This window comes from Grus americana, chromosome 12, assembly GCF_028858705.1.
Source record: "Grus americana isolate bGruAme1 chromosome 12, bGruAme1.mat, whole genome shotgun sequence".
In the NCBI taxonomy this organism is placed as follows: Eukaryota; Metazoa; Chordata; class Aves; order Gruiformes; family Gruidae; genus Grus; species Grus americana.
The window spans coordinates 14,220,393-14,233,714 of record NC_072863.1 but is presented as its reverse complement, the minus strand read 5'-3'; the positions used below and the strand labels follow the sequence as shown (position 1 = coordinate 14,233,714).

The 13,322-nt window shown below is 36.5% G+C and overlaps 1 long non-coding RNA gene across 1 annotated transcript in view; it reads left to right on the top strand.

Moving 5' to 3' along the window:
* Positions 1–13,322, top strand: part of LOC129212012 (uncharacterized) — a 110,018-nt gene that overhangs the window by 24,142 nt on the left and 72,554 nt on the right. Inside the window, exons 2-3 of the long non-coding RNA XR_008579045.1 lie at positions 5,068–5,129; positions 5,860–5,935. This is a non-coding gene — a long non-coding RNA (uncharacterized LOC129212012). The remainder of the gene's footprint in view (positions 1–5,067; positions 5,130–5,859; positions 5,936–13,322) is intronic.

Sequence of the window (13,322 nt, the reverse complement as noted above, 5' to 3'; positions counted from 1 at the left end):
AAATTATACGTTTTACTATTCAGCATCATATCTTTGTCCTGAAGCTGCAGCCAATGTCTGAACTGTGAGAGAGAAGGTGTAAATTGTTGCGATGACATTGGAGGAGAACAAAGAAGAAGAAAAGTCTTTAAAATATACGCAATAGCGCATAAAGATTTATGGTGGACTATTACATGTGGTTATTTCCAAGACATTAATTTAATTGGTTCTTTTCAGGTGTAAATAAAAATGTGGCCTTCTATTAAATGTAGGATATCCTCATATCACCTACTCGTGCATAAAACCACTCCAACTTCTAATGTAGATGGCTTACCTTTGTCTTGCATCTAGACATTTTTATATTTGCTGCAAGGTACCTGAAATGTATCATGCACACTCAGCCTGTTGTTTGTGTATCTTCCCGTAATCATTCTTTTGAAAAGTATATGAAGGGATGCAGGAAAAAAATAATTTTGATGGAATTGTTAAGCACTGATTACCACCAGAGCTGCGTGTCAGTATCAAGCAGTATATCAAACAGAATACTATACAGTCTTTTCTCCTCACAGTAATTTGTTTTAAGGGCATGATCATGTTTTTATGGAAATGCTCACATTTTTCCTATTGATGTCAAGAAAAAGCCCTTGATATTTTTTTTTTTTTAAGACAAATCCGAGTGTATCAACTTGTAAATGATTTTTTTTGATAATTGACTGATGGGATTGTCACAGGCAAGGGATCCAGAGAGTGGTAGGTATTGGTTCTGTCCTTTGTAAGATCAGTCATAATGCCACCATGGAACTGCTGGATCAAGAATGGAGGTCTATGTTCAGCAAAGCACTTAATTTTCTTAATGTTAAATATGCTTAAACTTAATCGGAATCTAAATGAGAAGTCAGTTCTCTTATAAGTGAAATGAATTTTTGTGTCTGTTGGCGTTAATATAATATTTTCTTGAACTAAAGCAGCTTATGGATGTTTAAGTAGAATTTTAAATAATACTAAAAATCATCATTTTAACAAGTTTACCAAAATTATACAGTTTTTTTTCTGCTGCACATCTGTGTTGGTTGCAAATGTAATAGACTCAGGGCTTTAATGATGCAAATTAAATTTTCCAGTGAGAGAAATGCCAATATAGGCCAAGAATTAATTTTGAGTCCAAAGGGGGAAGCGCAACCTATTAATTCATTACATCTGGCAGAAGCAATTCAGTAGTTTCCTTTCAGATGCTATGATACTTGGTTTTAAATAACGAAGGAATCTGACCCTTCCCATGTATGTTATGCATCAATTACCATTACTGGAATCCTCATCTCCCAAAGTGAACTGGTTTTATATTGCTTTACTGCTCTACTGTCATCCTCTTTGCATAAACCTCTTAGGTCAGCTGCTTAAGAGAGAGCGAGCACTGAAATCCTCATTTAGTTAGCTGCATAAGTGTAGGCCTAAGTATACAAGCGGTGTCTTGAAAATCAGGTGCTTAACATTGGATCAGGGATTAGTACAATACGAACCGTATGGCACATTGATAGTGGAGAGAATAACTAGAACATAGAAAACTTTTAAGCCCTCACTATTTCCTTTCATGCTAAGACTTCTGCTAAACAATTTTTTATAGTTTTATAGCACTGTTTTCAAAAAATGGGATACCTGGAGTAAGTTTTTTTCTGAAATAAAGTTGGTGATGCAAGGCAGGGGTCCAAAGCTGCCATGCCTTCACCTCCGCACTGTCCCCTGCAGCTGTGGGTGCCACCATGCTCTCAAGGTTGGCTGCTGAGGGCAGGCAGGCAGTGTGCGGGCTGCTGTTGCTGCAGCCAGGTATAACCCATGGAAATGGGCAATTTGTCGGAATGTGGGTCAGGAAATGCAGTTGTGTGTCTTCATTGCAGAGTTCACCTAAGTATAGCTAAGAAAAATTGAATACCTTAACTATGAGTTGTGTTTTGTTTGGCTGGTTCTGTACATGCAAGTGGAAGCAGTGTGGGTAGCTAAGAAACTGTACTGATGCAAAGCTTTTTAGGTATTTTAGGAATATGTGTGAGGCTAGCTTTGTGAATGTAACTTTGGAAATAATTCACAGTCTGAAACTAACTTCAACCTAAAATAGCATCAAAATGAATATTCTTTTTTTTTTAAACTTCTATTTTATTATTTCAATTTTTTACATCAGAAAACTACCTTTGAAGTTTATTGATTCCTCTGATAATACATTTTTTATATATTATTGAAAATGTTTCCAGCCATACCAGAATTAGGTATTGATTTTTAGTATTTCTGATTTCTTTTCACAGAGATTTTACAACACATCTGTCTTCATTTTCTAATAGAGAAGAATTATCGCACAATAAATAATTTTACGGATTTGTTAGTGTATTGCCATGAGAAGTCATATGTGGGCATCAAATCCTTTTCTGGCAATTTCCTGCAATAATTATTATTGACTGAAGGAATTGCAAAATATTTGTTTGTATAAAACCTATCTGGAGATAAAAATTTGAGATTATCTTTTAAATCCAACCTCATATATGAGAGTTTTTTGTTGCTAAAGTGCAAGGACTTCTATGCAAGTCCTGATGTAGAATTGCAATGCATGGTCTGAATTTCTGTTCTCCTCTGTAGTTCTACAATGTGAGAGCTGGAGTTGCTGATATTGATGTGGAAATGTCAACATCCTGGTGATAACTCTGCCATAGCAGTCCATGATATTTTGGCTGAATCTGGCAAGAATGGGGAAATTGCAAAGTAAATTGCTAACCTCAGTGAGAGGAACCCTTTTTTTAGTGACCCAAAAGTGAGTCTTTGGTCAGAATTAGGGACAAAATGAGTTAAAATCCTTACTTTTCCATGCCCTCCTACACTGTTGGGACACTGTGGGTGTCTCTTCTCTGGATTGAACAAGAAAAAAGAAAATGTTGAAAAAGAAAATGTTGAAAATTTTCAAGCAGTTCTTACAGAAACATACACTGATATTTGTCTTGTTTAGTCAGTTAAGAGTAATAAGAATGGTAGAAAAGTCCTTTTTTCATTTCCTTAATATTTTGAATATGAATACAGTACTTTGAGTAAGTACATATTATGGATGTCTTCTGTGAAAGTAGTATGGGAATCATAGAATGTTGCTTAGAAACAAAATGAGAATAGACTGCTGCTGTGACGTAGCCACAGGTATTGACAACTATTTGGGGAGTATTTTCTTCAAAGTAGCAATACTTTTTTATACATTTTAATTCAAAATAAATAATTAGAGCAGTATCTCCAAATCTAGTTGTCTTTGGTATGAAAGTTTTAAGATTTTGTACTTTGATTTATTTTCCTTTTTCTCACGGAAAGGTAGACTTAGGAAAGGTAGACTTATGATTTTGGGGTTTTTTGGTCTGCTCCCATGTGCCGGACGCTTGGGTAGTAATACTTTCAGGTTTAGATTATATACAGTTTGAGAAATCACGCCTTACCTATCATGAAATCCTTCTGTGTAAGAGTTAACCAATGTGAGGAGATAAATAGACTATATAACTAACAGTACACAAAATGCTAGTTTAGGTAAAGCACATGCTGCTGATAACTGACTAATTCTTCCTGTGTATGCTAATCCTAATTTATGTTAAATCGTAATTAAGACAGTTTTGTTTATTGCTTGTAGCCATGAGCACCTGGAAGACTGACTAATCCCATCCATGTGTTGGGGACAATCCAGCTGCTATTGTTGACTCACAATGCAGAAATTTTGTATTTGTGATTTGTTTTCATTGGTATTTTTTCAGGCATTTATAGAGGGCCTTTTTTTTTCTATCGTATCAGGAACTGAAACAAAAGCAGCATCCTAAATAAAATAGATGAAGAGATTTTGGAGCAGGAGGCCAAAATCTAAATAGGCTACCTGCGTTTCCATCCAAACTATAAAATAGAGGGCATCTCTGATTTACCCATGCAAAAATAGATTAACAACTTCTATTGTAGCTGTGCTTCTGTTTTGTGCTACACATATAATTAGGCATAACCGTCAGATTTTCAGGATTCTGAAGTGTGTTATTCAGAAGGCCATAGGTGGTACCATAGCAAAGAGATGATAAATGATGAGGAGAGAAAAAAGACCAGCATGATTGAGCCTCAGCAGAATAAATCCGTAAGAATGGGGAACACCTAAGCCCACTGTATGTAAAATTTCAAGTTTCTAGTTGCATCATCTTTCTTATTGCAGGCTAAGATTAGATTCTCACTTCAATGTGGCTGTATATGTAAATGTTTTGGACCTGTACCTAATATATATATTCACATAAGTAAGTAGATCATGAATTGTGCCATCAGTTGACAAGAATCGTTTTCTATTTCTTATATAGTATATCTTCTTAAAACATAAGTAGGAGCACTCAGGTCAGTATAAAGTCTTACTGTGAAAGATTTCTCCCTTTAGGAGAATTATTTCCCTGAAAGAGTATTCATTCTAATGACTTCAAATGATCCATTCTAAAAATTAACGCAAGATCAGTAGCATTTTACATTTTCTGTTAAATCTTTGAGCCGTCCAGGCATTTCCTATTTTTAAAAGTTTTCTGCTAACATAACCAAGTCTACTGTTTCTCCAAGAGAAATGTCTCCTACTATTTCATTTTCTGTCTTGTCGTGATGGAAACTATACAAACTGCTGTTAAGTGACAATTATTTTCTCTGAACTATTTTGAAGTCAGCCCATGTAGAGATCATTTGCAGGATCTGATGTGGAAATTTGGACCTAATTCTGCATTCATTACATATTGAAAAGTATTGTTGGTTGAATTTGTTAGGAGGTTGTGGTAAAACAGAAATAAAGAATTAGGGGGCAAAAGTGGAACCACACAAAGGTGTATGTAATAGTCCACACACAATTTAAATGTGAGTGCAGCTGCTTTGCAAAATGTTCTGACGCTTCACATGTTTGTTACCTTGTGATATTTACAATTGCATGAATTTTCTTGCCAGGTAAAATTTGAATTGATTCTTGTAACAAGGCAAAATTAGAAATGAAAAATGTCAAAGTGAACACATCCCTGTTACAGACCCTAAAATGAATCCTGTTCTGTAATAATTTCGTGCGAATTCTTCTTACAGACAGCAGAGAGCAGCAGTGTGATGACCTGAATCAGAAGGAGTGATGTTAAGGAATACTGAAAGTAAGTAAAAAGTCAAATACTTAAAAAAAAAAAAAAAATCAATTACTGCTTTTATACTGGTACAATTTTTTTGAGAGACTTTTGCAAAAGAAATTAGAAGATTGTGAAAAAATGACGTTAACAATAAAATAACCATCACAGAAATCATTGTCAAGAAAGGTGTTTACATACAGTAAAAAAAGTGAAAGCAGAGGGTGAGTGGCTGAGTGCCTAAGGAAAATGAAGGATGGATTAGTGTCTGAGATTCGTATGGAACTGTCAAAAATGATATAGTGTAATTAAGAGCAGAAGACAAACATTAGCTCACAGACTACAGTTTAAATAAGAATTTTACTTGAATGCATACTGAATAGTTTGAAAGTTGATGAACTCAATGACATCGATTTTCAGAAATCATTAAATATGTCTACTAGTAATTTACAAATCAGTATTTTTGTTCATTTTGGGAGTTCATAAGTACAGATCAAACCATATTAAAACATTCAGAGTATAAATCATCATGTAAAATATTTGAGGACTTGAAAATAGTTTCTTTCATGTATCTCATGTCCTCATTTCATATTTTATTAAAGCAAAACCAAAATTTGCAATTTTGTTTTTCATCAGTGACACTGGCTTACGCTCCATTATTTTCCATAGAAAAAGCAGGATGTAGACTTTTATGGGTAATGAGCAGATAGATATAAATACCTATGAGTCAGATAAATTATGCTGTATCCCTTCATTCCAGAGAAACTGCTACAGTGACGGATGTAAGCAGATGCTGTTGCCCTGGTGATTGCTCATTTGAGTCTGGATTGCACCAGGTCTGCATTCCCCACTTCTCCTTAGATGTTTGCATTTATGTATACAACTCATATGGACAAAGGCTACAAGTTAAATGCTGCTAAATAAAACAGTATACATACAGTAGATATGTGATGTGTTGAAAATGGCATATGGTTTATAAGTAATATGAGTAAGAGATTGCACTGGAAAAGTATCTTATAGCTGTTAATGGAAATCTTAGAAATATAACCATGACATATGATACCAGTTTGGTCATCTCTTTGTGGTGTTAATCAGCTTAATATAGAGCTAAACACAGAGGCATGAAATTTCAAGTCTGCCAAGCTATTAGTGCCTGAGTTTGTGTGCCCTGTCTGAGATACGAGAGTCGGCAGTTGGCATTATCTGACAATTGAATTACCGAGGTGGTTGCATAGAAATTTTTTTTTTTATTTTCCTTTGGTACTGTAGGCCACAGGACCTGATATGAAGTGCACTGAATTGAAAATAAAAGCTGCTACATTCCATAAATTATCCTCAGAGCTCTGAAAAATACTGTTAATCTCACAATTTTCATTCTTTAAATTTTTTTCAATTTTTTTTCCCCCCCTAATTAACCATCCTTCATTTTGGAAGCAGGTGGTCCTTTAGCTATTAGAAGTTATTTGTATTTTTGGTGTTTTACAGAGGTTTTGATAATACAGACTATTCTTACTGTGTTTGTGAACCTCATTTTTGGGTTTCACATACTTCTCAAGATACGGCATGTTGCTAAGATTCTCCCTTTCTTCGTGGAGCCTTAACATTTCTTGAGCCTGAGAAAGAATGGCTTAAATTATAGAATAAGATGTTATGCAGCAAGTTGCTTTTCAAAAAGACGTGATCCTGAAACTTTTTACTGTATTATTATGTAATTTCATACTCTCATGCCAATTGTTTGAACTTGTATTTTCCACGCATTAGTTGATAACACAGAAAGCTTAAACTATGTGTAGGAATTCTATATTTAAATAAATTTGTCTCTGCCCTCTCCACTCTGAAGTCCTGCAATTGCTGCATCAGCGGAGTATATTGAACATAATCCTTTTCATGCGTTCGCTGCCCACATATGTCAACACCTGCATCTACTAGCTAGCTGAAGTCAGTATGACTTCTCTGACATAGGTTTTCATAAAATAAGAATTATTTACTAATTTTGTCTATTTGTAGACCTGATTTGACTGATAGGCTAAGTGATTTAAGGTCAGTAACAGTGCACTTTCTGAGCCATTTGTTGTTATGACACCTTTTCTGTTCAAATGCTTCTTGACTGCATTAAGGGGAAAGCTTGCTAATTGGTGCACAGTTAGTAACATAAATGATGTGATGTTCCTAAGACCTCAACAGCTTATTATTGCAAGGAGTGGTTTTGGTGATGTTGGACCTTTAGGTAACATTAAAATCATGTGTGTAGTAGACAGACTTTCTTATGTCTCCTTTTATTTTTTCCTTTCTGAAATTGCTTCTTGGACTTCTGTGCAGTTCAGTTTATCACTGAATTATGTTTGTGTGAAATGTCTGTGGCTGCAACGTTATTTCTAGAAAGTATCATAATCACATATAATTGCCAGTATTATCAATTATATGGTCGCAGTGTATTTTCCTTATTTGTAATCCGCTCACAAAAGATTCCTGATGGTGCCACCACTCACAACTTACCTGTTTTGCTTTCAGTTACCAGAACTGCAGTCTTTGAACATTAAATCCTCTTTTAAAGCATAAGCTTCCAAATATTTGAAAGGAAGGTAGTATCACTGTCAATATGACTTATGAAAATGATAGAAAATAATGAACTTCAATTGTAACTGTATTTTATTACCTGTATTTTTGTGTATCTTCTGTCTTTAATGACGGGAAAACAAGTTGTTGATCAAGTAAGTCCCATAATGTTTGCAACGGAGCTTGTACATTTGTAAGTTCTTTTACAGTGTTTTGAAAGGCACAGTAAAAGTACCCAAAAGCAAAAATCCCAAATCAAATTTGGTGAGTGGAAAACAAAATCCACACCAACGCAAAAGCCTTTCTTCCAGAGTGTCTATCAGGTTTCCCATGATATGGGAGGATGTAAGGATACTGTGAATGGTTGGGTAACTTTGGGGAAGACCATGTTACCTTGCTGGCTGATAGAAAGTCTACTCAAATCTTTCTGGATGCAGTTCAGTTGTGTCTCAATATATCTGAAATCAGAGGAGGCAGAATATATAATTTGTTATACCTAATTTGTCACAACTATTGTTTTAAGTGATTTTGCTATAGTAAATACTGCCTAATATCAGCATTCCTTCTCTAATACAAATTTTCTGCCATTTAACTCACTATTACAGGATAATTATTCCAATAGAAACATCAGTCCTGCAGACTTGGTAGAGCATTATAATCATAAAGAAATCAAAATAGACTTTTTAAGTATTCTTAATTCCATTTGAATCACAGAAAATGCTTAAAGCAGTCTGTAGATGGATTTTGTGTGTGTGTGTGTATCTGTATTTCTAGTTGTAACATTTCTTTCTAAATTAGAAGCACAGAAAGAAACTAAGAAGTGAGGAGGAAAAAACCCAACAAAATGATATGACAGTGTATTATAAAAGTACCTTTTTTGTTTTGTCAGTAGCAATTTCTTTCTGGTCGATGGCATGTTCCTGATCATCAAGTTCTCAAATTTTATTTTATGTTTGAATGTCTTGATTGATTTTTTCCTCCAAAATCATCTCTGCAGTAGGTGTTAGCTGATTGGGTTTTAATTTTGAAAAGAGTTAAGCTCCTTTTCAGGAGACCGCTACTGATGTAGGTCTTTTATCTCACACTACAAAGGACTATGATGATACCAAAAGTGTGGCAGGTAGCTGAGAATGGGTCTGGTGGAACAATGACCTTATTCTGATGCTGAATAAATTTGTGTTCTTCTATGGAGAACCTAGGATAATGAGTGATTCCCAAAACCAGAATTAGACTCTGGTTTATAACTTAATGCAGTGAGAATCTTTCTACAAACAGTAGGAAGTTAATGCCAGACGTATGTAATTTGTTTTTTTCCCCTATTCATTCCTTGCTCAAATTCTTCATTGTTTAGGTGGGAATCTTGTGTTCAGTTGCAAAATTAAAACTTAGTTCTGTTGCAATGAATATGTGAATTTACATCTTTAGTTTGTAAATGAGTCCATTTAAGGAAGGGAAAGAAGACAGATTGAATAAAACTGTGGTGGGTTGGCCTTAACTAGCTGTCAGGTGCCCACCAAGCTGCTCTATCACTCCCCTCCTCAACTGGACAGCGGGAGAAAAAATAGGATGAAAGACTCGTGGGTCAAGATAAGGACAGGGAGATCAATCACCAGTTACTGTCATGGGCAAAACAGACTCAGCTTGGGGAAATTAGTTTAATCTATAGCCAATTAACACCGGAGCAGGATAATAAGAAATAAGAACAAGTTTAAAAACATCTTTTCCCCACCCCTACCTTCTTCCCAGGCTCAACTTCACTACCAATTTCTCCACCTCCTCCCCTCCAGCAGCACAGGGGGATGGGGAATGGGGATTGTGGTCAGTTCATCACACATTGTCTCTGCTGCTCCTTCCTCCTCAGGGGGAGGACTCCTCACACTCTTTCCTGCTCCAGCGCGGGGGTCCCTCCCACAGGAGACAGTCCTCCACAAACTTCTCCAACCTGAGTCCTTCCCATGGGCTACAGTTCTTCACAAACTGCTCCAGCGTGGGTCTCTTCCGTGGGGTGCAGTCCTTCAGGAACAGACTGCTCCAGTGCAGGCTTCCCCCACAGGGTACAAGTCCTGCCAGCAAACCTGCTCCAGCCTGAGTTCCATTCCTCATGAGTCCACAGGTCCTACCAGGAGCCTGCTCCAGTGTGGGCTTCCCATGGGGTCACAGCTTCCTTCAGGCATCCACTCGCTCCCATGTGGGTCCTCCATGGGCTGCAGGTAGATATCTGCTCCACCATCATCCTCCATGGGCTGTAGGGGGACAGCCTGCCTCATCATGGTCTTCTCCATGGGCTGCAGGGGAATCTCTGCTCTGGTGCCTGGAGCACCTCCCCTGCCTCCTTCTTCACTGACCTTGGTGTCTGCAGAGTTGTTCCTTTCACATATTCTCACTTGTCTCTCTGGCTGCTGTTCTGCTGCTGTTTTTTTCCCCCCTCCTTAACTCTGTTATCCCAGAGGCACTACCAGCGTCGCTGGTGGACTCAGCCTTGGCCAGTGGTGGGTCCATCATGGAGCCAGCTGGTTCTTTTGGACATGAGGGAAGTGTCTGGCATCTTCTCACAGAAGCCACCCCTGCAGTCCTCCCACTACCAAAACATTGCCATATATACCCAATATACATACCCAACGTTTTTTTCTCAAACCTACAGCTAAGTAGGTATATGCAGAACTTTAAATTGGAAGAAGAAACACTTTCTAGCACAAATACTTTTTCTTTGCAGAACTGATGAACCAGACTTTATGATAAATTTTGGTACCAAGTTTTTGACACAGCACTGGAAGTACCCCAAAATCACTTTGATATTGCCTAATGATCAAATAGTCTAGTTTGTGAACAAATAATGCTGCTGTGCTTTGTGAATGTCTCAAATGTTGCACACAAATGGTGTAATATTTTAATCAGTATTAGAAAAAAGTCTATGTACTGTCCCTGAAATGCAAGGGTTTCCTCATTTCTGTTGAGATCTCACAGTAAAACTGTAATGTAGTAAGTAATGCAGAGAAGACAGTGAAAGAATAATGACTTGTTAAGATGGGAGCTGTGAAAATAACATTGACAACAGAAGCCAAGTCAAACTAATGAGGTTTTTATTAAGAGGTAAAGCTTATTGAACTTTTCCTACCAGTTAACTTTAATATGATGATACAAGTTATCATGTTTTGGCCATTACAGTATTGGTTTCTCCTGTGGACCCAGAAGTAGCTTTGATGCATCAGAGCTAATACTTTCCATCAAGTGTTTTGTTTCTAACTTGTGCCTGCCTGCGTGCATGAGACTGCACTTGCTTTGTGAATGGAAAAGCTTATTAAAGACAATGGGAGCTTTGGCACCAGCATGATTATTAGTGCAGTGCATTATGAAGAGTAAGGCACATAGAATTAATAGAGCTAATTTAGGACCTATTCTGCCTTTTCTAATTGTGTGTGTGCGCGCTCTTCTTGAAATCATTGAGAGATTTTAATATAAATTCAGTGTGGTATGAAGCCTTATTCTTATTTGTGCTAAAGCACTCAAGTCTTATCAGTTTATGATGTTTGTCTCTTTCCACCTCTTCAAATGGACTTAGTATTTAAATGAAACTTTAACTCTTACAAGTACAAGGGAAGTTTTATTGTGTTCTTTAAGTAATATTATGCCACTATTAGACTTTGCAATATGTATTTTCCTGTGTTCAACCTTTGAAAAGTGAAGAATCCTAGTATTCTTCAAAAGTTTTTGTGTTAAACTCAGAACTTAAAAGGCAAGTAAAAAATTTCGACTCAACCAACATGACTAGAAAACTAGAGCATCTTGTTTAAATGAGTAGACAACTTTGTTCCTGTTGGGAAAGGGATGTGCATCTTGATTTTTTGTGAAATGTGTAAGAAAAGAATCTAAGTTCCAGTCGAGTTCACAGCAAATTACATTAAGATGGAAAATATTAATTAAGATTCGAAACTGGAATAAATAATCTATCCTTGAGGTGTTTGGCATATAGAATAGGGATTCTGCCATTATAAAATGGCATGGACCAAATTTATTAATAAATGGCCATTCATGTTGTCCAACCAAAAATAGTCATTTGCACCTATTTTTTGATGCAGAGTGGAAAGAAAACAGTGTGGCAGGGTTGTATTTCCCACATTTTTTTTAGATTTCATGAAGATAGTCCACAGGCAAGTAACTTCAATAGGTATGGATTCCTAAAGGATCATGAGACATTTAGGTATTTCCCTGACATGGTATTCCAGGCCAGACAATGGGACAAGCTGGGATGAGTGATTTGCAATTTTTAATAAAGTTATTTGTATTCATGTCTACCAAGAAGTCAAAGAAATTATGAATATTTTTTTATATCTCTGTTGGGATGGATGTGGATACAACTGAACAATATATAGTTCTGGTGGTTTTGTGACTCAGACTGGACATAGAAGACCAGCAGAAATGTTGACCATCAAGCAGGAAATTAATATATTTTTTTTTCTTTCTTTCTTTTTTTTTTTTTCTCCTGACTGCTTGTACATTTATGGGTTAGGAAGGAGGGAGTGTTTGCACCTCAAAATAGACCCTGCTTTTTTTTTTGTATAGCAAATAACCCTTGCTTTATTGATGAGAGAGACCTAGACGTAAATACATGAATGTTTAGGAGTGATATCTTCATCCTCTAGTGTTTGTCCTCTCCCAGAGCACACATTGATCTGTTTTGTTTAGTTTCCTTTCTTTTGTATTTATCTTTCTATGGCAATGGAAATTGCCACAGTAGTGGTTGTATTACTGTTTTTTTTCCCTTATTTGATCTTACAGTATGTATCTTGTCTCAAGTTACTGAAGACTTTTCTTTCTACAAGTAAATTAACAGGACTGCCCATTAGAAAGCAAATCTGTTCCCTGGCACCAGTGACGGTTCCTTGATAGCAGTAGAATGCTGAGCTTGTTGAGTCATCAGATTGGCTTAACCTGCATACTAGCTTTTAATTTTAAACATTTTATTACAACTGTGAAATGTGGAGTTCTTGGGATATTTTGGCCAGATGTGTCAAACCTTAACCAATAATGAGTAATTTCACTAGGTAGAAGTTTGTCAGTTTGGCTTTTACTCTAGCAGCTCTGTCAAATTAACTACAGATACAAGATCAGATGTAAGTCTTGACAAGCTTATTCACACTCAACAGATCTATAAAACTTACTGCTTTTTCAGAGATAGGAGTACATTCTTGTAACCCACCAAATAGAATACATGGCTTCACAAAAAACTCCGTTTTATATAGAACTGTGTTAGATTCCAGGAATGTAGTTGCTTGGAAGAAAAAGGACCTTTTCAGTTGGATCTTCTCCTGCTGTATGAGGTATGTGAGGATGTCTTTGCTTTTTTGCAAGTTGTTCCAGTTTTACTTCACATTGCTTTATACCTCCTGAACTCAGGACATGAGTAAAACACACAAGCTGAGTTTTACAAATTATTACAGGGTCCTGAAGATTAAGTATGGGTTACATACTGCAAGCCATACCTACAGTATGGACTGTTGTCTTACAAAGCGGTTATTCAGAAACGGAACACCAGTGTGGTGGCAAGTTTACAGATAAACCAGAATGTAGTAACAGCTCTGTGGACCATATGCTTCTGCATCTACCTCTCTGTATAATATCTTGTGATAATCAGTCAGCTCTGATGAGAAGTTTCCTTTCTTACATGTG